Below are 25,896 nucleotides of genomic sequence, written 5' to 3'. Positions count from 1 at the left end.
TTGATAAAACACAAATTCGAGTTTAGAGAATGAGAAACCTGGGAAATAAGGTAGTTGTGGTGTGACAGAGTTCTGTTTCTGATCAAGGAAACTCTCACTTCATTGATCAAAATGAGATATCGCGGCGAATGCTCGAAACCCTCTTCAGTTCCGTTTACACTCCACCGGGAATACACCGAACTGGAGGATGTCATTGCATCCTTTCGCAGCCAAATTCGAGAATTTTCGATTTTACGCATATTTCATAACTTTTCTGCGAACAGAGTAAACTTAAATTACATGCGGTGCACTTTGCAGATTACATAAACTCTAACATGTTAGGTTAAAGCATCAAACGCTGGTAAATAAAGGTAATAAGACGTAAATTAAAAGACTATCCTAATTTTGATGTAGAGAGATTTAAAGTCATTAAGGAAGTCGGGCTTTACTTTTTTCCGCTAATTATTACGATGATTTACATAAAAAATGTACGGATAAGCATCTCTTCAGAATCAAATTTCTGAGCAGCAAAAGAAAATTTCAATAATTTAAATTTAAATTAATCATGAGTGGAATGCATCAATTCATCTCTCAGAAATTCGATGAAAACTAGAACTTATTCTCATTTATTTGCTTTATTGAAGGAGAGTTAAATTTTAAAAGATTAATCTACTCGCTAACTCAAATAAATTGTTTTTTAAGAGAGACAAGAATCCGTACTTGCAAAAATGAATTAATGATTCACAACGTTGAAAAGAAAACTGTAACTTTGAGACACAAAATAAAAGGGAGACAAAACTGCGGAACTTTTGCTGCAAGATGAATAGGGTGTTGAAAAGTTTTAAGAATTAAATACCTCAAGAATATGTTTCTGTAAAATTTTCTTTTTACGCTGTGTTAATTAAATAAACTATGTTAAATAAACTATGTTATAAAATTCTATCTTTTGCTCAAGCGTAAAGTATTGTGTTACATTAATTCTAATCAAAGTGCAAAACTATTTAACTGTATCTTCAAGAAATATATTTATAAGTAACTGATTTTATTTGTGAACCTTGTAATTTCTGAATTACGCTGTATTCAAAAATCGTCCTTGAAAAATTTATGCTAATCATATTAAAATGAAAGCATTATTCTTAATTATTAGTCCAAAGGGATTTGAATCCCGAAGGATATTAGTTTCGTTTTGGCATTTTGCGTCTGACGGATAAATGTCGGTTCACTTTTCAAACTGTTGCCATAAAATGTTAGAGTCCTGCATTATATTTGAAGAAATTAAATAATGAAAATCTGCATAAATGTATGTATATTTCTCACATTGTCATAAAATAACGGTACATAGAGTCATCGAATTTTGAATAACGTAATCCTCCAACGAATATGAGCATGTAGAAGACCAAATTTGAAATTTGAAATTTGTTTTATGATCGATTTCCTATTTTTTAAAACTTTGACGAATTTTTGATTAACAAACTCAAGGATTTCAAAGCGAGCAATGGCAACGTTGTGCAGAAAAAACATTTTTATCTCCAGCGCGTGAGTCTCTGTATCGGAAATTCTAAAGATATGCTCGTTTTAAAAATGTTTTGCGATATTGCTGTTGCACTGGATCTTATGGTTTAAGTGCGAGGAACATGATATTTAATAAAGAAAGGTAATACACAAAATGTTAAAAAACGCCCCTTTGGACGTAATTTAAAATATGAAACATTTCAGATTTTTTTTTTTTTTTTTTTTTTTTATTATTATTATTAGGTTCATTTTTTATTTCTGAAAGTATTTGTAAATTTTTATAAAAAGTAAAAAACTGTCATATGAAGACCAAATTTTCATCCGTTATAAGAATGTCACATTTGTATATCATTTCACGATTTCTTCCCCGAAATGCCTCATCTGAAATAAATATGCATTAAATTCCTTAAATTAATTAACTATCATAATTATATGTGAAATAAATTCTGAAAATTTTTCATTACAAGTCAAATATTATTTACCAATAATAATAATATGTAGTTAAAAGAAATACCATTTCTTGCATGTGGTAGGCTATTGCTTATACAAAGCATCTTATTCATAAAGTTACAATTCATAAACAATGATGCTTAGTTAAAAAGTATTTAAATTACAGAGATTACGAAAATTTCTAAGCATCTTGTTGTTCAAATGGCTGATCCTGTTTATTTTTTTTTAAGCAAATATTCTTATTAATCGTCTTTTGCCTTTTTAAAAATACTGCATGAATTTTAGAATAAATTGATTCAAAATTGAGCTAAATTATGATTTCATACATATTAATTTTTGTTCCTTCGTGTAGATTTCCGCTTTGTAAGTGTTTTCTAAGAAACACTGCTTAACAAATATCATTTACTATTGTTAGTCAAAGATATGTACTTACTAATGGAACTTAAGCTTACATACTTTCTATTTCCCTATAAATTTTAAAGTTCTGTTATGATTGTCAAAATTCTGGAAAGCCTTGTAGTCTACTTTAAAGGCTTTAAACTGTGAAAAATAATTATTTTGAATAAACAAAAGAATTATTTGCAGGAAAAAAAAGAATTTTTTAAACATTATTTGTTCAAGATGTTAGGTTAGTCTTAACGGAAAAATAGTCTGAGGCAAAATTATAAGATTTTAAGAAAGAAATATCTGAGTAAATATTTGGTTGATTAATAGTGAACTCAAAACGCTGTTAATTTAGCGGGACACGCTTTTTTTTAAAACACTGTCACCCCTACCATGACTTCTTTAATACTGAATAAAGCTTTGCTATTCTTGAAGGGATATAATGTTGCTAATTTGATTTTGTCCCGGACTTTAGAAGCATATGAATTCTGATAATGGAAGCAAAGAAGCGGTGATGAATAATACTTAAATTAACTACGTTCTGTGAAGAGGAATATTGATAAAACGAGAAAACTAGAGTTCAGTTGAATTAATATATGTTGGGGATTGGACTATACTTTCCTAAAAATCACAGAATCTAATACATAAATTTTGTAGTATATACATGCAACAAATCTATCGAATTCATAAGTTTTCGAACTACATAATATTAATGTTTATTAAATAATGAAAAATTTTAACCTATGTCACTTGATAGAAAATCGTGTTCTTTAAATTCAAATAAAAACGTAGCAAAACAAGGTACCATTTATTGTATGTGATAGCCTGTTGCTTATGTAAAGAATCTTATCCACACATGTCTTGGAATTTAAGCCAGTCTTTAAGCAAACAACAGCATTATAGAACTTACACACACACACACATATATATATATAACCGGCAATATATAAAACGCCACCATTAGAATTTCTGGCCTTTTTAATAAAAGTACGAAATATGAGAATGAATATATACGTTCCTTAGGCATTACATGTAATGCCTAAGGAATGACAAATGCTATTAAGTAAAATATGAAAAACGTTCATGAGCTATTATTTATAAGATTTAAAAGACCTGCATTCCTCAAAATCACAAATGTTATTTTGAAAAAATAATGAAAGGGTCCAATTAAAAAATGTGATTCAAAATATATTTTGAAAAATTAGAATTGTACAAAACAAAATGCATGCCCTTCTTATTAAAGAAAAACAAATGGAATATATTAAATGTATGGAACATGTGGGAATGTATTAAATATGTGGATATTCAAAACGAGTTGGAGATGCATTTCACACTTTTGCCAGTTTGTTATTTAGTATTCTATAGAATGCCTACGAAATTTATGACATTTAACAGTTTCACGCACGACCAACCGAGTTTTCGGTATTATATAGAATGTTTAGTTATTCTATAAAATATTTTCATTTCTTGAAGGTAACATATATATATATAAAGACAAATGTCTAGACGATAACTAGTATGATTTTGTTGAGAAATCATTCTGTGTTCAAAAATGTTCAATTAAAGGTGTGCTTGGAATTTACAGTAAATGAATACTCAGAAAATTTACCGTGTTTATTACATAAGCTATGCATGAAGTGAAAAATTGAACTCAGGTATCTCGCAACCATTCAGAACACTGTTAAAATCTGAGCAAAGAATTTTCTTTTCTATTTTTATGATCCGAAATAGATCTTTATCAAGCCAAAGCCATTTGCTTAGCTATATTTTGTCCTTTTTGATGCGACCGTGTTATTATCAAAGTAGTTGTCTGGGGACAACGTTTTCAGACAATGCAATTTATCCAAACGATGAGATTAATTATCCAAAACGATGTGACGACGAATCTCTGACAAATATCGAAGAGGCTTTCAGGAATAAGAGCGATGGAGCAAGAGCATGTGTTCCATAGGATGTTGCTACAAAGGTAATAATACTTTACTCTTCAATCAGATCTATCCTACATCCATTTTCAGCGTCTTTTTTAAGTACCCAATGAAGTTCTAAATATTTAACGAAGTAGCGAAGATAAAGGAAGTCGCAGACGACAGTTAATTCGTTCAATCGTTTCATCGTATTTTATGAAATGCACACTGATCCGTTTATATGGCTTTTCAAGCATTTACGAATTTCAAGCATAATTTGATACTAAATACTAGTCTAGTATTTAGGTACTAGACTAGAATTTAGTTCGAACGGCACTTACCTGAGACTGTGAATCTTCAAAGACATGTCTGTAAATGTAATATATTACATTAGAATTCATAAAATTTTGCTGTAAATACTATAAAGAAATCCCTCTCCAGATTTTCACATTCAGACAGTCTAAATGTCGCCGAAACAATACTTTTGCAGATTTGATCAGCAGGAAGACATCAAAACTGCAGATAGTATAAGATTCAATATGGAATACTGCTTCATTAAAGAAGAAACTTCATTAAAAATATGATCTAAGACTCGTCTTTAAGAAGGTTCAAAACGATAAAAAGAATTACAAACGACTTGATTATGTTCTTTTCTCTCCTTGATTTTTTATTTCGGTGACCAAAAAGGCCAGTCATGTTAAATTATTATTATAATAATGCGAATTTTTGTTCCTAAAATTATTGTAAACATTTGCTTAATAAGCAAAATCTTTTATGTTCTTCATTTTTAAACCGGGGGACTAGGATCTTCAAAATTTTCAGCTATCTAAAAATCAAGGAATCTGTATTTTGTTACTTATTCTATTTAACTTAATTTATAATTTATTTTATACTACTTTACATAATAGTTTTCATATATTTAATGTTATTAATCAGTGTTCTTATTAATAAATTTACTATTTCATAATCAATGCATGAATATGTATAAAATTAACCTAAGAAAACTTTCTTATATCACCTTTTCACAAACAATACTTTAAAAGTACGAAATAATTTAAGATAGCTTTCCAAATGTTTCGAATCTTTATTGTTATTTTGCTCAAGTTATGTAAACCATTTTAAGTATTTTCGTAAATTATGCAAAAACCATATGCCGTAAATTGTTTAAAAAGTAAAACTAGGACAAGTTCCGTTATATGAAGCAGTTTCTCGAAGAACCTTTACATTTATTTCGATAACTTTCTCTAAAATTAAAGATAATTATACGTTTGACAAAGGTGTAAAAATGTACACAAAAATTATATTATTAGATTGGCACGTTTTTAAATAACTCTTCTTTTTTATTTCAAAGGCGCCTGGCAAATGTCTCAGTTCAGAAGCAAAATATATTTTCCTCGTCAAAATACGTATATTTTGGACAATTGTCTGTATTTCTGAAAAACGGTCTCTGTCAATCACCCTTGGAAACGACAGAATTTTATTTTAGAACATGTGCAAAGCTAAATCTGATTTCTTGACTAATTTTACATTTATATTTGAATTTTTCTCTTCCATAACGAAAATAAAGCTCATTTATACAACATTTATATTTTATTTATTCATTTATACTGCAATAACGTCGTACATCAGTATCCAACTTTTGTTTCCTTTTGTTTTGTTTTTATTCTGCCAAAAGAAATTTTTATTATTTCAGATACACAGATGGATTGTTTTGACTTCATGTCTTTAATTAGCTACCAAAATGAGATAGGCACTACTTGGATTTTAGCCATCGAGATCAGATATAAAAAGTCTGATGTGGACACCACATGACTTCCTTTTACGGCCTTTTAATTATACACAATTTTAGCTGCATTTCGTTTAAACCTATTTCCTCGAATTTCATTAGAGATTCTCATTCAATTAATTCAGTTCTCACTTCGCGGCAAGGGAAAAATACATAAAACCTCAAAATATCTTCATTAAAAATTGTAAAATACTGGAAAACATAAAACACCATAATATAGTTAAAAACAGTTGAAAAAAAAAATTTACAATTCAAATCGGAGTTTCTACGCAATAACAAGCAATACCACCAGCGGGCAAGAAGACAGATTTTTATACTATTATACAAACGTGAACGAATGGCGGTTCGTTAGGCTTAGTAGCACATAAACATTTTTTTTAAATTTTTGATAATTCTACACATATTGCATGCGAATTGACCAAAGGCATAAAACCCTAAACCAGAACAAAAGAACAACATAATTCAGTCATTTTAAAGCAAAAAATGTACAATTTACCAACATATAAAAATAAAAAAAACTGAGTTTACTGAGCCGAGTAACAGAGTGAGCATATATATATATATTTATATACTTTTGGTGTCGCCGATTGTAACCAAAGAAAGACACGCACAGCTAACAGTTATAGCAGTGTCGTGGACAAAATTTCAGCAGTCGGAGGCTACTCGTTTTTGAGTTATGCTAGATACATGCGTATGTATATACGTACAGACGTCACAAAAAAAAATTTCTTCTTAATCCATTTTAAATCCATTTCGCAATCTATTTTTGGAAAAAGAGGCCTTTGCTCTGTCCGTATCTCAAGCAAAAACATCGTTCAAATGGATTCGAGAGCGGTCAAAATGGATATTTTCGTCGAAATATGAAACCGGAAAATTTTCGCGATTACAATACTTCCTTTACTTAGTAAAAGGAAATAACATTTCTGTGGCTTCTGCCTTTATATCTTCATTGATCAAGTTTAGGTTTACCAGTCTGAGATATTAATGTTATTAAAGCAAGGTGGAAGCGATTTCTTAGTTCAGGGCATTCAAGATCTATGTTAGTGCTGCAAAAAGAATTGTTAATGAAAATGTAAAAAAACAGTAAAATCTCATGTGTATATATCACTAGTGTTTTATCACTAGTCACAGGTGTTTTCAAGCTATATACGCAAACATGTTGCCCACGCATGAACAGATGATTGCATATTCCAATAGGAAATGCAGATTTAGAACTTTTAAAATATGAAGGTTTTCTTCTTAATAGTATCACCTTTCGATGTTTGGCAAGATGATTTATCTTTCCCGGCTATGTTTCGCGCTACCATGTAATAAAATTATGAAGTTCGTTACTACTTTATTTTCCCGTGCGTTATCTGTACTAAGATGTTTTAGAAACTATTCAATAATATTTTCATATAAATTGTACAGAACATATATATATTTATATACTTTTGGTGATATCTGTGATATCTGTGAAAGATAGATATCTGTGAAAAAAAACACTTCTGAGTGGATGACACCATGATAAAAGATAGTTACTTTAATGCAGAATATACGCAACTGTGATTTTCATACATTTTACAGTTGCTTCATCTTTCTGGATTTATTAAAGCAGTTCAAAGCATTATTTGCGTCTGAAAGAATTTACTAAAACAATTCAAAACTTCCTTTCCATTTGAAAGGATCTTTCATGCTGAAGAAATTCCAAACGAATATTTACGATAGGTGCATCGTTTAGTAAATAAATAGTCCAGTTTATTGCTAAGCTTCTTACGACTGGAATGTTATGGATGCTAATTTTTGTTTTAAAACACTTGGAATAAAAGAGCGTCTGTTGCTGAAACATAATTATTGGAATAGGGATTCTGTTGAACTAATATAAAGGTGTAAAAACGAGCAAATTGTCTTTTGTTCCCAGCAGAACATTTTTTGTTGTTGTTGTTTTGTTTTAAACTGTTAGAATGGTGTTGAAAACTGTTACCGTGATGTTGAAAGCTTAAAAAACGAAGATAATCTAACGAAGCCTAATTCAAAGAATAAAATGGATGAATTTAATCCAATTCAAATAATCTAAATACCTGCAGCTTTCTAAGACATGTAGGACTGTACATTGCCCTGATGAAAAATCAGGCCTTTCCCTTTAGCTCGTGCAGGTTTTTAACCCTGTTAATTTCTCGCTTTATCAGTATCCGCCTTTCCCAATAGAGTTGCATATTCATAATTTGAATTTGAGGATGATTCTTCTAATAATTACTTCCTTCCAAAGCCCATAAAAATGCGCAAAATTACTTCTTGGGTGTAGGCTTTCGATGCTTCAGATATGGCCAATCTTAATCAACACCATTTTAAAAATTTTGTATTAATGCAAAGGAGCCGTTTTCGAAACTATAATTCTTCATTTAAAAAATAGCGCATCCGGAGCGGTGAGAAATACATATTTTCAGACTCTTTTATTCCAATTTCTATCAGACAGTTTAACTTGAATCATTATTTAGAAACTTTACCCGTCGCTTTTAAATTTAAAGTAAGCAGTCAAATGGCTTAACTTGAGATTCCATGCGGATCTTCTGTTCGTAATCTGATATTTTACTCTTTCAATGCACAAAAGAAAATATATATGACTTATAGGATGATATAATGCACTTTAAGACACAATAACACGCCGAACAAATACTAATTCAGAAGTCAAACTACAAAAATTTCCGTTATATTTTCAAAGGACTAGTTTCGATGGTTTTACCGAACCACCATCCTCAGCTCCATTTGCGCATTTACAGCTGAGGATGGTGGTTCGGTAAAACCATCGAAACTATTCCTGTGAAAATTTGAAAATATGACCCTGATTTTTGTTGTTATTATCTGAATTAGTATAATGCACTTTGTCCAACGTAATGCAGTCAAATGTATTTATATCACAATAAATTAAATACTGCTGAATGAGTTTCTCATTTCTTGCCTTTCAGAGATTTCCGTTACGAAATATGTTATGAAAAAATCCAGAGTCCCTGAAGACTGACTATTTTGTACTAACGGTTATTGAAAGGTTAGTATAAAATAGTCAATAGAAATAAATGACAACTGTAGTAATGAAGGAAATATTAAAGAAAGACCTTGGGAACAGAGCTTCTAGCAGACAAACAACTATGTACATCGAAAGTTCCAGCTTTGTTGGGAAGAATGCGAAACACGAGTAATTAGTTTGTAATGAATTTTGTGAAGCAAAACAGCTATTTCTAGTACTGTTGTTGTGTAATCATTAAGACAATACCACAAACAAGCAAATAAAAACGCATTTGTTAAATGGCCGGGTGAAATGTATAATTGAATAATAATGAATTCGTATTTGAGAAACGAGATGTGCTATTGTTTACAGCAAAAATCGATGACAGTGTGAGCAACTTTAAGAAATTCCTCCAACAGTGACTTCAGAATTGAATCCATTAACAATATGCAGAATAACATTTTTGGAGCTATCACATACTATATGTCTAAATCGGTTGTTTTTCTAGAGCCTAACAGCATTCAGAAAAATTGATAATATTGTTGATTGGGGAATTTTGTGGATTACTATGAATTAGTATACCAATGGAAGTTCTCCAGTTTCATAAGAAGTGGTCAAATAGATCCTACAGATAAGGAGGGAATCCTCTCAAATAAATCTGTAATTATCTGTAATTTTTCCCTTCTTTACACAAGGATATAGTAAAAATAAAAAAAAATTCTCTTAATTTTTATTCTTTCATCTGCTAAATATGCTTTCAAAAAAAGTCCATATCAGGATCGTTTTTTCTGTTGTATATTTCATATCTACTGATTTCAGCTGAAAACTATCAAAAAGGGGCCTAAAGGGCTAATTCCATGAAGGACTAATTTCTATTTTTAAGCACAATCTGTTTTCAATTTTAATATGTCAGATACATATGAATAATTATCACATAAATTGTTTTTGAATCGTTTAATCTTGAATTTAAAAAATGGCATTTTATTTTCTAAGAATATATGATAATTTTCAGTTGTAAAAACCCTGAATTATTCACTGACTGTTAGTCTAATCTTCGGTAATATTAGTCTAATCTTCGGTAATTTTTAGGGTTTATTTTATTTTTACATATTTCCAGGCTAGAAATATATCGTACTGAACCACCTCACTTTTAGTTATGAACTGAAATTCGTTTCGAGATTTTCCTTTATTCAAACCATTATATATCAAACTGACAAAGATATTTGCCTTAGATTTACACTGCTTTTGAGAGCATTCTTATGATCCGATTTCTGGAAGTGAAATTCTCGATCTATCGCGAGATTTCAGAAACCATAAAAACATCTCATAAATAATTATCTAAAATTAAATTATGTTTGCAAATTTCTTATGTGCTAAAGCAAAATAATTTGACTTTTGATTTTAATTTCTAAGTGTTGATTCATTAACATAGATAGTAGCACTAACAGCCTTAATAATGTTTTAATTTTCGCAGATTCGATCTTAAACATAATCGACATATGCGGCCACTTGGGTCGCGATTTTCGGAGGGCATCAGCTAAGTATTTTCACAAGCTCTAATTAATTATAGATGGCTATAGCTTTTAATTTATTGATATACTTAATTTATATAGGTCGATAATTATACTGATGACCTAGGATGCCAAAAGTGCTGAAACAGAACCTCATCGTCAGATAAAAAACACCATTAGATGAAAACATCAGCGCACTCCTCTTTTATTGCTTTCTCAATAAATAATTTTTCTTTTCAGAGCAGTAAAATGATTGATGTAAGTTTTGCAGCCATGATTTCTGTAGTGTTCTGAATTTGTAAGTTCGAATGAGCACTAAAATTTAATTCCATATCTTGTTTTTATTTTAACAGCATATTTTATGATTTGTAGGTGTAAAATATGAAACAAAATTAATAAACTTAATTGGAACAAATTTGCAATAGACTTCCATAAATTTTAATTAAATACATCCCTGCTTCAAAGATACGCTTTTCACCATTTTGTGTCACTCTACTGCATGTAATGTCACGCTTTTCCTGCAATTTCTCTGCCCTGGACATGTTTAGCTCAATCGCTACTCCGAATTAACACAAAGACTTACTATAATAAATACAACCGAAATGACTACTCATTGTCTTTTCACTCCTGCGCAATGTTTCTCAGGTACGTTTGTGTGAGGTTAGGGTAAGTTTGTTGATATTAGGGTGTTTTTTATTTAAAAAGCAGGAGAGATGAAAAATTAGCAACACTTTCGCCCGAACTCGAACCACGGGCCTCTCGAATACGCGCCGAGCGTACTGACCACTACACTACAAAGGCATGCTAAGAAGGCTGGAGAAATACCTTAAAAGTTAGGTTATTTGAATATGTCAAAGCTAACGAGGGTTATGTGCCTAAGGAAAGAAATGCCTTTGTAAAGATATTCCTAAGGGAAACTGACTCGTATTCAAGCTACACATGAGGTAAACCACGAAAAACTACCATACATCCAGCTCGTTCGTTAGGTTAGTAACCTGAGGCAAACTATCAATATTCAAACATTTCAACTATCGCCCATTGGTGGGCTCTGGTTATGTCAGTTTGTACTGAGTAGCGACTCTTGAAAAATAATTAAATGTTTTCCCTTTTTCAAAATTCACTTCATATTGTCGAAAAATAATGTAATTAAGAAATCAACTAGAACAAAGACTTACTGTGTAAATTATTCTCTTGATTGCCTAATATTCTATAAATTATGCTGCGTAATAATATTGCATAAATTATGCTAAACTATTAATTAAGAACTTGAAGTAAGAGCATAAGAAACTTGAACATAAGAAATTTATTACTTTAATCAAATCTAAATTAAGTCTGGGAGTGATAATTAAGAAGAACACTCACATTTCCTCATTTTGATAAAGCGACCTCTTGGTATGAAATAGGCAACTTTTGAGGATTTAAAACCAATCTGAAGCCTAGGTAAATTCAGTCCAGCCCTTAGTTAATAAATACTCTGAGCTATCCCAAACGCCCAGGAAGTTTTAGTTCCACTAAATTAAGCATTAGAAAAAGGAAAACTGAGAGAAATATGTCAAGTACATTTCCGTAAATAATTATCATGGTAGACTACCCTGAGGTAAGAGATTACACGCGTAAATAGAGCAACCAGGATAATTAAGTTAATTCTTATGCGTAAACTAGGGGAACTTAATATGCAGAATAATTATCTGACAACGGAAATCAGTCATTAAATTTGTATTTTGCTTTCAACGTTTCATGTGGTGTAAAAATTGTACATCGAAGAAATATTCCTTGAATAATTGACGAAACCAGTTCCTGTATACATGGCAACGCATAGAGAGAAAATGAGAGAGTATAGTGACAAAGCCTGCAGATAATTACTTTAACTAATTACAGAACACGAGCATTATTAATATCGAAAAGCGCAGTTTTATGGTACTGCCAGCCGTAAATGTACAAGTAGTTGTAGATGAAAAAAAATGTTATACTCTCTAACAGCTTAAAGTTTCAAAAGAACAAAATGTTTTGAAGTTTTTGCCAGCATCCATTTATATAAAAGTCGTTTTTGTTATGATGAGGAAATTCTTCTTTCTTCCTTTTATACATTTATTTTTACATATCGTATATTAAAACAAGATTTAACTTTATTCTACAAATTACAACATAAAACAAATGCATATACGTTGACGCTTGTCACAACGACCGTTCATCATAGCGACCATTCCATTCATTACAACGGCCGGGCCAAAGTCTATAGTTTGTTGAAAAAGTATTTTAAATCCTTTTTCGTCCCATGAGCAAACACTCATTGTAACGTTTGACCTGTTTATATAGGACAAGGGTCGTTATGATTAGTGTTAATTATATAGTCGTTATAAGGTTAACAAATAGGACTAAAACTCCACTTCTAAATTCTGGGTAAAATGATGTAGAATTATAACTCATTCAACTGTTTCTATGCATTATTGTTTAACTTACATTCGGTCAATATCATGAGGATTAAGAATACTCACATAATTTAGTTTAGATTAAGAAACCAATGTTTTTGTTTAAGAGAATAGGACTTCATTTTTTAGAACTTTCTATAAATATGAAGGAACAGAAACTATATTCGTTATCAAGAAATGCAGTGAAAAATTTGGAAATTATTATCTCAATGAAATATCTGAATTTCAAGAATGCGTTTGATGCATATCATGACTCGGGATCGCTAACTGTGCAAAAAAATTCTTCCAAAACTCTTAGCAAAATTTATTAACAACAAATATATTAAAAATGAAGTAATTAAGGTTATATTATTAGAGTATCTCCGCTTTCCATATCTTACACGTTTAGCATTTTGCCTACCACTGAGTATCGGGGCACAAGCAGAGTCCTCTCCCAATATGGCGAGGCCAATACGTAACATGCGTACATTTCGACATACCAGAACTATTTATTAGTTCTCACTATGTAAGTAAGCTAGGTAAGTCTAATACAGCCAATGATACATTTCTGATACATTTAGATTGATTTTCTGATACATTTTTTCTGATATATTTAGATTTTAATATTTAAATTATTTCCAAGTATAGGTCTTAATGGATTTTAGAGACTAAATTAGCATATCCAGTAATATTATCTCATTGTCTATAAATATGGGTGTATAAATTATGTCTATAATATTAATATCCATTTTGTACAAAATTTATTTTTTGCATGTAGAGTAAATTTCAAGGTTTCGCTGTCGCTTTAAATAGCATTGATTATACACTGAAGTGACAAAAGTCATGGGATAGCAATATGCAAATATACAGATGGCAGCAGTATCGCGTAGAAAATGTATAAATGCGAAGTGCTTTGGCAGGGCTTTCATTTGTGTTCAAGTTATTCATGTGAAGAGGCTTTGACGTGATTATGGCCGCACAACGAGAATTTGAACGCGGAATGGTAGTTGGAGCTAGACGCATGGGTCATTCCATTTCGGATATCGTTAGGGAATTCAACATTCCGAGATCCACAGTGTCAAGAGTGTGCCGAGAGTATCTAATTTCATGCATAACATCTCACCATGGACAGCGCAGTGGTCGACCACCTGCACTTAACGACCGAGACCAGCGACGTCTGCGTAGAGTTGTCAGTGTTCACAGACAAGCAACACTGCGTCAAATAACCGCAGAAATCAATGTGGGACGTACGAGGGACGTGTTCGATAGGACAGTGCGGCGAAATTTGTCTTCCTTGGGCTATGCCAGCAGAAGACCGACTCGAGTGCTTTTACTGACAGCACGACATCGCCTGCAGCGACTCTCGTGGGATCGTTAGCATATCGGTTGGTCCCTAAACGAATGGAAAACCGTGGCTTGGTCAGATGAGTCACGATTTCAGTTGGTAAGAGCTGATGGTAGGGTTCGAGTGTGGCACAGACCCCACGAAGCCATGGACCCAAGTTGTCAACAAGGCACTGTTCAAGCTGGTGGTGGTTCCATAATGGTCTAGGCTGTTTTTACATGGCATGGACTTGGTCCTCTGGTGCAACTGAACCGATCATTGACTGGAAATGGATACCTTCAGCTACTTGGAGATCACTTACAGCCATTCATGGACTTCACGTACTCAAGCAACGATGGGATTTTTATGGATGACAATGCGCCATGTCACCGGGCCGCAATTGTTCGCGATTGGTTAGAAGAACATTCTGGACAATTCCAGCAAATGATCTGGCCACCTAGATCGCCCGACATGAATCCCATCGAACATTTATGGGACATCGTCGAGAGGTCAGTTCGTGCCCAAAACTCTGCACCGTCAAAACTCTGCACTTTCACAATTATGGACGTCTATAGAGGCAGCATGGCTCAATATTCCTGCAGGGGACTTCCAACTACTTGTTGAGTCCATGCCATGTCGAGTTCCTGCACTTCGCCGGGCAAAAGGAGGACCGACAAAATATTAGGAGGTATCCCATGACTTTTGTCAATTCAGTGTATATGCTGTTACTGATTATTGATTACATACTCGTATTTCATTTCAGAACTTTATTTCAGAACTTGTCTGTCTCAGAACGATTTTGTGGCAAAATACCTGTGTTAGAACAATTCTATATATAAATCTAATACATATCTTAAGTCGTTTGAAGCATGAAAAACGTAAGTTAAAATTTCGTCAATCGGCCCAGTAGAATAAAAGATATAGAACTGTCCTTCCCCCTCTTTTATGCGCAGTGTACATGTAAACTTGTATTTGATCATTGTGCTATCAAATAATAATATCAAAATTAACATAAAAATTTTAGGTATATTCTCATTCGATTTATCGCTAAAAGTAAATTTTGAGGTAGTTTATAACAAATTAAAATTATTCCTCCCAGGTGTGTTTGTGCTGCAGTGGTCAGATAGCAATTCAAGTTACGAATTCGATTCCGAGCTAAGGCACAGTTAAATTTTCAAAAGTTCCCAATTTTAAAGTGGGCAATGAATTTATGCTTTCGACAACAACAATATCTTATATACAACGATAATCTGACTTTCACAATAAATTTATAATGTGCCAGGTAACTACTGTATGTTTTATGTATGACAATCTTTAATAATGGGAATATATATGCTATCATATTGCTAAAACAATAACACAGTAATAAAAGCCTTAAACTTGTCGAAAGTTTTTATAAAAAGCAAAAGCATGGTATCCTTCATACTAAAACGAGAAAAATGAATATGTTTTTCGGAAAAAACATTTCTTTCCTGGTAAAAAAAATTTATGATGATAAAAGAGGTGTGGAAATCTTATTATCAGATAAAATTGCAAAGCAAAAGCTTTGTGTAAGTTTTCATAACGTCTGTACATGCCTCCTGATAAATAAATTCGGTAAATTAAAGGAAAAAACGCAAGATTTCTTCCTTTCCTTTATTTCCGAGAGTATAAAAATTTTTCAGCGAATATATCTTCCAAGAACCGAAATTTAATTCCACACTTCAACGACGTTAAATTGCCCCGCTGAGGAACACTTTATTCTTCCTATTAACGAGGTCTGAATAAATCTGCGTCTTGTCATTATTACGCATAAATAAGCCATTCAGAAATAAATATAACAAATAAAATGTATCGATAAACTCTTGAAATAAACAACGTATGCATTAACTGTTCTCCACTTAAGTACTGCATCTTAAGGCGTATTGAATTTAAGTCTAGACTAACATTAATTTTAAAATCCCAGAAAGAAAATTTATAGTTTAATAAATCATTGTTAAATTGCAAGAACTTGGGCTTTATTTTACTCATAAACTCGTAACAGTAATAAAAATAGTTTTAACTTCCAGGAAAAGAGTTCATTTTTCGAAGAATAAGGCTATTAAAATAAAAAAAAACGAGAAAAGGCATTTTTTTTTCATCTAAAAGAATTGTATCATTCATCTAAAAGAATTGTATCATTCATTTTCATATAAAAGAATTGTATCACTCATTAAAGAATTGTATCACTCATTAAAGAATTGTATCATTCATTTAAATGTAAACTAGAGAGAAAAGCGACAAATATGTTAACTTTTGAAGAGTAACTCAAAAACTTTTAGATGGTTGTTTCCAGATTACAATATCTCCTGCTAAATTTGTTCTAGGTTGCACTTTTGTCTCTATTTAGCTTTAAACACTTGCATGGTGCAAACGATAAACTAGTAGCTTACAAACCTTTAATTCAGTAATCATATTTACTTCCGTGTACGAAGTAAAGAAAGTATTGTAATCACGAAAAATTCCGGGTTCCATATTTTAACGAAAATATCCATTTTGACCGTTATGGAATGGAATTTAATTATATTTTGGCCTGACATCTATACGTAAGGACAGAATAAGGGACTCCTTTTCCCAAATCGAATTGCAAAATTGATTTAAAATGGATTCAGAAGAGATTTTTTGTGGCGTCTGTACGTACATATGTAAGTAATGTATCTCGCATGACTCAAAAACGAGTAACCTCAGAACGTTGAAATTTTGTATATATGTGTTAGTTTACTTACTTTCTTTAAGAAATATTCATCACTTATGTTAATAAATCTTTATTCTCGCATTACTTACATATCACCGAGACGATAGAACTGAAAATACAAAATTACTATGCGCACTTCAAAAAAACATTACCGTTCAAATCGAATTCCATCAAAATACTCTCTCGTTTCCACTCTTTGAAAATATATTCAAAATAAAATTAGAGCGTTGCGTTTACATTTGGGCAATCTGACTTAGTTACGACCTCGGAACATTGAGAACTTAAAAAATTTAATCTATAATATTAAAATTTATAGTTCGAAAGCCTTTAACTATCATATAGGTTCACCGTCCTTTTGTATTCTTTTTCCGTGTCCTAGTTTTAGTAATATGTGGCGTGTTGTTATCGTTATCAGCAACACTAATGTCATCACCATCATCATCGACATCCTCTGATTCAGCTTGACACCGCCATGACTTTAATTGGCTCACATGAGCTGTCGTACTAAAAAACCGTCCTTTTACCTTCTCTTGTAGTTGAGTCATTTTATACTACCAAAGGTCTTCGATATTTTGGTTGATTATCCAGTTGATTTAGGTACTCTTTTCATAATTTCTCCTCGTTCGAATGTTAAAGAATTGCTTCTCTTATTGTCATAATTTGCTTTCATGTTTATCTGCATATCTTCAACTTTCTTTCTAGCTTCATTCAGTAAGATTACTGGATTCTCCCATTCATTTGCGTCTTCATCTGTAATTATCTTCATCAATGCGTCATTAAATTTTGGTGAATAACCGTGAAGCATTTCGAAAGGAGTTTTATTTGTAGTCTTATTTATCATATTGTTTAGATGTTTTCGCATTACTTAATCTTTTTGTTCCAGTTCCTCTGATTTGGATTTTCCATATTCGTTTTAATCGTAGCCAAAATTGTTCGATTTGCTCTTTCCACCATTCCATTACCACTTGAATGGTGAGTTGAATTGAGAGTATGACTGATTCCATTATTTTGACAATACTCTCGAAATTCCTTCGCTGTAAAACATGTTCCTCTATCGCTGATACTTTTTTCTGGTAACCCAAAATCATTTACAAAACTCTTCAATTCAACTAACACATACTTGGTTGCCGTACTTTTCATAATATATAAGCGTGTAAATCTTGTAAAATTATCGATTATTACAAATAATTCTGTATTTCCTCTTGAACTTTTTACGAATGGTCCTAAATGACCTATATGATTGCAAAACGTCTTCTACCAGGTCTAATTGGATGCAGTACTCCTTGTTTCTTACCACTAGGCACTTTATTTACTAGGCATTCGAAACACATCTAAATGTGACGCATAACATATCGTTTTATTCCTTTAAACCAGTATGACTCCTTGATTTTGGCAACAATTCTATCTGCTGAAAAATGTCCCAAAAGACCGTGAAATTTTACTACAATACCTTTTCTCATCGACTTAGGTATGACATATAACAATTTCTCCTTTTTCTGATCTTTTACTTTACGAAACATTCGATTATTCTTCAACACGTAATTTTCAATTACATATTTCTCTGCATTCGTTCTATCATTCATCTTTTTCTTTAAAATGTCTATTAATTTGCGTAATTCTGGATCTGAATGCTGAATCATAAGAATTCGTTCATCTATCGTTAGCATTAAACAAACTTCTAATTTGTTTTCAGTTATAAAGTCCGAAGTTTCTTCTGACTGATCAACTGACGATCGGCTTAATACATCTAAGTGACTCTTTTTTACTTTGTCTGTGTTTTATTTCAAGATTTTATTCCTGGATCAGATTACTCCACCTTGCTACCTGAGGATTTGAAGTTTTCTTCGCGTTTAAATGAACTAAAGCGTGACAGTCTGTAATTACCGTAAATCATATTCCAATTAAAAATTTTTGAAGTCGTGTCAAATTCCAAACTATAGCTATTAATTCTGATTTTCTTGAATGATAATTCTTTTATGTTTCTGTTGTTCCTTTACTTACATAATAAATAAAATGCAACTTTTTATTTTCACCTTTTTGCAACAGCATTCCTTCCAGCTTCTTGCTACTCGCGTCTGTGCGCACTTCAGTCTCTGCTTCCGAATTATATAACGCTAGTACTGGTTCATTAGTTAAATGGTCTTTTAAAGTACTGCATGCTTCTTGCTGATCTTCATTCCAACGAAATGTTTCATCTTTCTTCATCAGTCTGGTTAACGGCTCAACTTTCTCTGCATATTTCGGTACAAACCTTCTAAAGAAACTTGTAAGACCTAAAAATTGTTTAACTTTATGTTCATTCGTTGGTCTAGGGAAGTTTAATATGGCTTGTACTTTTCTTGGTCCAGGTTGCATACCATTAGAAATCCCAAATACGCAACTTCATCGTTTCCAAATTCGCATTTTATCAATTTCAATGTCAGCTTTGCTTCTCTCAACCTATCAAACACTTTCGTAAGTTTTTCCATCATTTCTTTCCAAGATTTAGCCGGAATTAATATGTGGTCCAAATAGCATAATACTTCTTTATTAAACAATGGACCTAAAACTTGAATCATAAGTTTTTGAAATTCTGCAGGAGCGTTAGCTATCCCAAAGATCTACGTTCAAATTGTTCAGTATCATCTGGAGTGATGAGAGCTGTTTTCTGTTTCCCTTCTTCAGTTAAAGGAGTCTGTAAATATCCATGCGGTAAGTCCAATGTAGTGAAAACTTTACACTCACTAAGACATTCAAGAAGATCATCTATCCTAGGGAGCAGAAATTTATCTTTAACAGTTTGCGAATTCAACTTTCTATAATCTACCACTAATCGTAGTTTAGTGGTAGATTATAGAAAGTTGAATTCTTATCTTTTTTATTACGAATAAAGCTGGACTAGCATACGGAGATCTTGTTTCAGTAACAATTACATATTTCTTCCATTCATTTAATATCTTCTTTACAGAAGCAAGCTCCTCAGCATTGGTTTTATACGACTTCATGCAAATAGGCTTACTCCCTTCAATTTCTTTAATATCCATTTTTGTTAAATTTGTACACCTTTATTCCTCCATATTTAATGCAAACAATCTTGATACTCATGTATCAAATATAAAACTTCCTGTTTTCTCTCTCTCATAATATTTTTATTAACTTTAATTTCTTCTAAAGTAACTGGTCTCTTATTAATTTCATTTATTATCATTATTTCATTTTGATTTGAATTTTCAGTTTTCTGATCTGAACTTAATTCAACTAATTCTGCTATTTTCGTTCTACCGATACATTGAATTCTCTTACAAAATTAATTTTCGATTGCTGTAGTCAGTAACTGGTATCACTGTTTCTCCCTGTATTACTTCCAAAAATGAGCTCAGCTCATCTTCCGATCCGCTTATTAAAGCATAACCGTTATTTATTTCATCAGTTTTAACTTTCACGAAATTAATCGGATTACTTTCGATTTCAGTTTCTTGGGAAGTTTAATTCGCGGAGTGTTGATGTCATTTTGCAACTGTGAAAATAGACAATCATTAGCATAGCGTATGTGCAAGGTATTACCTATCTTGGCGTATGCAATATGTGATAAATCAATCCATGTTCGACCAACTTATAAGTCCTATGGTTGCGTTTCATCTCCTACAATTAGAACTGTAATGTCTTTTCCTTCCACATTATCAATCTCTAAATTAACAGTTACTTTTCCCAGTGTTCTAGCGACTGGTTTACTCTGGTTTCCAAAGCCAAAAATCCCTCCACATCAGGTTTTATAGTAAGATTCAGTTTCCTAGCCACAGACTGTTTCAATAGACACGAACTAGAACCCGTATCTATGATTGCAGTAATTTCTTCTCCATTATTGATGCGAGAGTACTTTAAATATACAGTTGGTGAAACACCTGAATTCTGGTTCACGGATAAATTATTTTTAACATTTGTCAAGTCTGAACTCTTAAACGTACACTTTTTAAAAATATGACCCTTTTCATTGCATTTCCTGCTAATAATTTCTTTTTTAGGTTGAGGACAATCCGTCGCTATATGTCCATAATCATTACAATTGAAGCATTTTGGCTCACCCTTTTCGTTTCGGATACCAGAATTATATTCCCTTTTCCTTTCGTCTGTTTTATAAAATTTACCTCTCAAATTGCATTTATTATCAGATCTGTTTTTAAAACCCACTTTGAAATTATTACCTGTCTGAATAGAATCGTTAGCATTTCTTGGTTTTGAATACTGATTATAGGATCCCTCTTTAGACCCAAATTTAGGCTTAGGATTATGCCTAAAAGTTTTGTTTTCTACCTGAAGTACTTTCATCTCTGCCCAAATATTTTCATATTCATCTAGTTTTTCAGCCAACTCTTCAGGATAAATGAATTTAGACCAATCATCAATGAAATGATCTCGTATAATAGCGGGGACCCTTTTCTTTAATTGATCCGTAATAACAAGCTGTTTTAAAGAGTCAAAATCTGTTACATTTAATCCAGCAAGCCACTCTTCAAAGTAATTTTTTAATTCAAACTGAAGTCCCTCCACGTATTACGCAACGTTTTAATATGATCAACGAATTTTTGCCGAAAATGTTCAGGGCTTAACTTAAATTTTCTAAATAGCAATTGTTTAACCTGCTTATAGTCGTTAGCTTTTTCTTCTGATTCACGGGAAATTAATTGAGTTATTTCAATAAACCCAACAGCTCAGAAACAAAATTTTGTTCTTCAGTTTGAGACGTAGTCTTGTCTCTCAAATAAGGCTAAATAAAAACTTCATTCAAATCATACTTATGCATTAATTTACTCATATAAAAATATTACTTTTACTAACATTAGGAGGAACAGAATCATTTACATTACTACTTCTGATTTCCGCTTCTATTTTCAATTTTTCAAGTTCAAAAGTTCTTTGCTTATCTTTTTCTAAAATTGCCATTTCAAGTGTTCTCTGCTTTTCTTTTTCCAAAAGTTCCACCTTTTCCGTTTCGATTTCAAATATTCTTTGCTTATCTTTTTCTAAAATTTCTAGTTTTCTCTCTCTAAACGATCATTTATAATTCTATCTAGCATTTGTTTAGTTAAGTCTTCGTTATAGTTCTTACTATTCAAAATAATATCCCTTAACCCTACAATTTTGATATCAGAATGGACATCTACATCACGTTCTAAGGCAAGTTTTTTAAGTCACATTTCTTGGCCCTTGCTAAATAAGCCATCTTAGACTTCAATTTTCAAATAATAATACAATAATTATACTTAAGTTCTTTCCGTGTAATACTTAGACATAACATAAACAGTTTATAAATGCACGTACCTTTTTCTACCTTCAGTTTTGGCGAGCCAGGATACATCATCGTGTCAGGATACACCATCTTCCAAGCGAACAGTTCCGCCTACCCTATATAGCAGATTGTACACAAGCTAGTGGTGGCGGTATTATGCTCTGGGGGACGTTCTCATGGGCGGCTCTGGAACCCATAGTTGTGGTAGAACAGAACATGAAAACTGTGGACATTCTGAATATAATTGAGGATCAGTTTCACTTTGGGATATCATGCAGCGGCACTGGTAGCATCTATGGTAAGGCCGGTTACAGCTTTTTTGCATATGTAGGTGATCATAAGGGTTTGACACTTCACTGCGTAATTTCAAAATTTTACAGAAATGAAAGCTTCAACAGCATGGTTTAAATATAATTAGTACGGTTAAAAGAATAAGTTCTGAAATTTACATGGCTAAGTTAAACATAATTTACACTCATATCAACGTGCTAGTCAAGATCTTCCTAAATATACTTCATTATGTCCATGTCAACAATCGCAAAAGCTGTTATGATATATTAAAAGAAGGGAAGAAACAAGAACAATGCCCTCAGGATGCAGCCGCATGGATGCAGCCACATTACAATTGAAGCATTTCGGCTCACCCTTTTCATTTCGGATACCAGAATTATATTCCCTTTTCTTTTCGTCTGTTTTATAAAATTTATCTCTCAAATTGCATTTATTATCAGAACTGTTTTTAAAACCCGCTTTGAAATTATTACCTGTCTGCATAGAATCGTTAGCATTTTTTGGTTTTGAATACTGATTATAGGATCCCTCTTTAAACCCAAATTTAGGCTTAGGATTATGCCTAAAAGTTTTGTTTTCTACTTGAAGTACTTTCATCTCTGCCCAAATGTTTTCATATTCATCTAGTTTTTATTACAATCTTCTCAAGAGTATCCCTTCAGGATGTAGTCACATGGTGTTACATGCGGTGACTTTAGTGCTAAAGCGATGTTGAGCAATGTTAATGCAGAGGCAAATTTTCAACCATAACTGTTTTCTGAATGACAGATTTGTTTTCACATATTTAAGCACACAAACATTTGCGTACCTGATTTGCAAAGCCAGATTTAGAATTGATAAGGCCCTAAACTACTTCAGATATAGAGCCCTTTTTAAGTCTGTTATAATATATTTTAATATTATTTATAATATATTTTAATTTTTTGAATTTTTTGGAGGGGGGCCAAGAAAGTGGAGGCCCTAAGCTACAGCTCGCGTAGCTTGTACATAAATCCGATCCTGTGTTAATGTCACGAAACCAACCGAAGAAGAGATCCTAAAGAACATCTTACATAAAATGGTACTAAATGCTTCCTGATAAAATCAAACAACTTTTCGATGTATAATGTATAAGTTTTTAATCTGTTTTCTCTAGACTATTCTATCGTAAAAACGCAGACTCGGTTTTTATAGCTCAAGTAAATAGATTTTTATTATGTTCAATCTTGTCTTCTGTATATTTTGATTTAAAAAAATACCGCTCTCACTCCCGACGAATACACAAAGGGCAGACACAAAAAGAAGCATTGCCAGCGTGCATCTAATGAAGCAGTTAACTGCAAACTTAGATTACTGAAGATCTCCGTTGAGAGCATGCAAGGAATAGATTACTCTACCTACCGGGAATTTAACATGGGAGCTGACTGAGAAGTTAGCTAAGTAGCCAATTACATTTTGCAATATAATTCGGCGGGTCATTAGGTAAAGCTGTTCTTAGACGTCACTGTAACCAGTATATTACGTTTGGATTCTGCTGCGATGGAAAGGCTGTATTTAGTTGCTCTGCTAAAGGTAGTTCATTCATTAGTATTGTAGTGTTTCGTTATATCAAAGCAAGTTGTCTAATTCCGATTTAACGCTTTCTTTCATTTCTCAACAAAACGAAAGTTTATAAGTGTATTACATTAATTTAAGAGTACAGATATTGCAAATGTTTTCCATTTCGGAATTTTGTAATGACATTTTCTAAAATAGTGGGAATTTAAAAGTCAACTTCAAATCTTATATGAGCTCTGTTTTCATGCAAGTATGAAATGTTCTCATTTCAAACACAAAGCAGAATCAGTTTCTCTCCTAAGCTGTAAAAGTGACTAAACTTTTAACGGGAAGATAAAAATTGTTCAGATGACTGTTCAACGAGATGAAAACGAAATCTAAAACTATGATATTCAAATTTAATGTTAAAGCAACAATATTTCGTCAACTTCATGGAATGAAATAAAATCAAGTACTAACAATAACTTAAATTAGGCTACATTTTAATATAAAATGCAAATGTAATCTTCCAGCTATCAGAAAGAATTGAGAAAAAGTATTTTCTAAACGTGAAATAAAATTACACAGACAAAGCTTACATTTCATAGATTATGTATGTGCCAACTGACATTGATTTATCAGCCTGGCGAGTTTCCAAATTTGCTTATTTGTCATTTAATCTTGTATGTATAAAAGTGTACAAAAGCTTGTTGTGTCATTTATACCAGCATTGTATCTATTTGAACACAAGTACGAAAATTTTATTAAGCGCCTTGATTTTCCAACTAATTTCGTATATGTATACTGGATTTCTAAAACAAATGTTTTAACTTCTGGTACTAAACAGAAATATCCTTTATAATTATGTTATTTTGGATAAGGAAGGACCAAGCGAAAAATTTTGAGTTTCTATTCTCAAGCGGAAAATTTCAGTTCGATAGTGACCAGAATTTTATGTAACTTTATAAAGTACTTCTCCAGCCTTTCTAGCGTGCCTTCGTGGTGTAGTGGTTCTGCACGCTGAGCCGGTATTCCAGAGGTCTGTGGTTCAATTCCCGAGGAAGGCGATTGCTCATTTTTCATCTCTCCTGCTTCCAATATACCTAATGTCTACAGTGGCGCCTGAACTAAAAGTTTAATGGATGATGATTCTCCTGACCAAAGATTTGGCGATTGCATCCCCTGAAACCCCCAGTCGCCCTTTAAAAGAGGGAGTATATAAGGTATTTCTCCCGCCTTACTAGCGTGCCTTCGTGGTGAAGTGGTTCTGCAAGCTGGGCTGGTATTCCAGAGGTCCGTGGTTCGATTCCTGGCGAAGGCGATTGCTAATTTTTCATTTATCCTACTTCCAATTAACCTAACGTCTCTACAACATGTCAATTACAAATTAAACTTGTAAGGATCTTAAGTTTTACTAACGTTTATTTTATTTTAAATCTTTACTATCACTTCTTATTTTCTACTTCCGGCCAGAATTATAAGCGTGAAGGTTTTTATGCAAAGTTTGTCTGGTGAACGCCAAGTATTTAAGTGTGGCCTTTTTGCCAAGCGAAAGAGAGGAAGCAGTGAGTCAACGCAGACCGCTTACCTTAGAAGTTACGCAGTTGCTGTTTGCCTTCCAGGCCAGAGGTTTTAATCCTCTTGATAAATTAAAACGTATTGCAGATGCCCTATCAAGGATTAAAATAGACGAACAAGGCAACACCGTAAAGATGGCAATGCTGACAGCATGTACAATAAATTCCCGAGAAACTGTAATAACCGAACTGGGTAAGGATCCTTAGTTTGGAAGTATTTATGAGTATTTGAAGGATCCTGAAAATTTTAGCCACCAAGATATTGTGGCGATAAGAAATAGGGCGGCCCATTA

Source organism: Stegodyphus dumicola, chromosome 4 (genome assembly GCF_044657685.1).
Source record: "Stegodyphus dumicola isolate Sdum_Otavi_A_Nest chromosome 4, ASM4465768v1".
NCBI lineage: Eukaryota > Metazoa > Arthropoda > Arachnida > Araneae > Eresidae > Stegodyphus > Stegodyphus dumicola.
This window is presented reverse-complemented; position numbering follows the sequence as displayed.